At 29.6% G+C, this 1268-nt stretch overlaps 1 protein-coding gene across 2 annotated transcripts in view; it reads left to right on the forward strand.

The window, feature by feature from the left end:
• The window catches only part of LOC111083011 (nck-associated protein 5-like), a 42449-nt gene that overhangs the window by 30488 nt on the left and 10693 nt on the right, over positions 1-1268 (forward strand). Inside the window, exon 1 of one of the 2 annotated variants that reach the window (XM_022395220.1) lies at positions 728-791. The exons of the other annotated variant lie outside the window; for it this stretch is intronic. The gene's annotated coding sequence lies outside the window, so the exon portion shown is untranslated. Of the gene's footprint in view, positions 1-727; positions 792-1268 lie in introns of those variants that run through there. 2 annotated transcript variants of the gene reach the window in all.

Here is a 1268-nt window from a genome sequence, read left to right on the forward strand (position 1 = left end):
GAGGTGATGTTTGATATGACAGATTTTCATTGTCTTTTATGATACAAGTGTCTTCAGCATTTTCCATTAGCCAATAAGTTGCGGGTGACAATTCACATGTCTTGTTCTGAGTAAACAATAAAGATGGTTTTGTACCAAATATCTGTGCTTAGGATTTTTGCATCACACATTGGTCGTGAGTTTGATTTGTTCGCAAAGTATTTCCAGTGGAGCCCATGTTATCTGTATGATTTATAGCTTACATATTATAAATCACCCTACCCGAATGTTACAAAGAAAAAAATTCCTTAATGTGTTGGTGCAGTAAAGAGTGTTTGAATTCAAGCTTTTAAAATTGTCAAATTAACACTTGAAAATATGCACCTTTGAACTTAAGATACATGTGTTGTATCTGGAACAAAGTGATCTTTGCATTGAAATGGTAAAAGCTGTAATCTTTTAAGTTGCCAAAAGTTTATTAGACTTCTACTGTTGAATCATAGAGGGCTGTGTATTCCATTGTTGCTTTGATTGGCAGCAGGATATATCATTTAATGGTGAATTATAAGCAAGCTTATCATGAAAATGAACAAGTTTCCTGGCAGTTAATATTCTGCTGATTTGTTAGCAAAATGAAATTATTTTTTATTGTATATGAACTTATGTAATCATACCTTGATTTATTTGCATCATTAAAAAAATTCTAAATGTGTTTAATGATAAGAATCAATAAAATAATAATAACAAGATGGAAGCTAAGTTGAATCCACCCACTTTATGGTAATGGGAAGATTCTGTGAAAGAGGAAATGGGTAAGTGTTTCCAAGAATATTTCTCTACTATAACATTTCATTCACGAGACACTAGTTTTATGGACATACAATACTACATTGTCTATATGATGAACTTATGTGCATTTGGTTTGTGTTGAGTTTTGGACAATAAGGCATTTTGTTTCCTTACAGTATTACTATTTTGCTTTACAAAAATGTTTCAGAAAATGAATTTAGAGTATTTTACTAATGAATATAAAATAGGGAATGTATGTGAAAATAAAATCTCACTGGAAAGTTTTTTGTTTTTATTTGAAGATCATAATGAACAATATTTTAATTCCATAACAATGTTGAAAATATGGTGGAAAACAGCACTAATTTTACCAGTATTATTTTACATAAGCATAACTTTTTCTTTGTGCCTAGTAAATGTCCAAGCATCTTTTCATTCATTTTTTTTGTTGCTTTAAAACAAGCTAGTGTATAAAGATTTGCAATAATTTGAATTAATAT

This window comes from Limulus polyphemus, unplaced genomic scaffold (assembly GCF_000517525.1).
Source record: "Limulus polyphemus unplaced genomic scaffold, Limulus_polyphemus-2.1.2 Scaffold75, whole genome shotgun sequence".
NCBI lineage: Eukaryota > Metazoa > Arthropoda > Merostomata > Xiphosura > Limulidae > Limulus > Limulus polyphemus.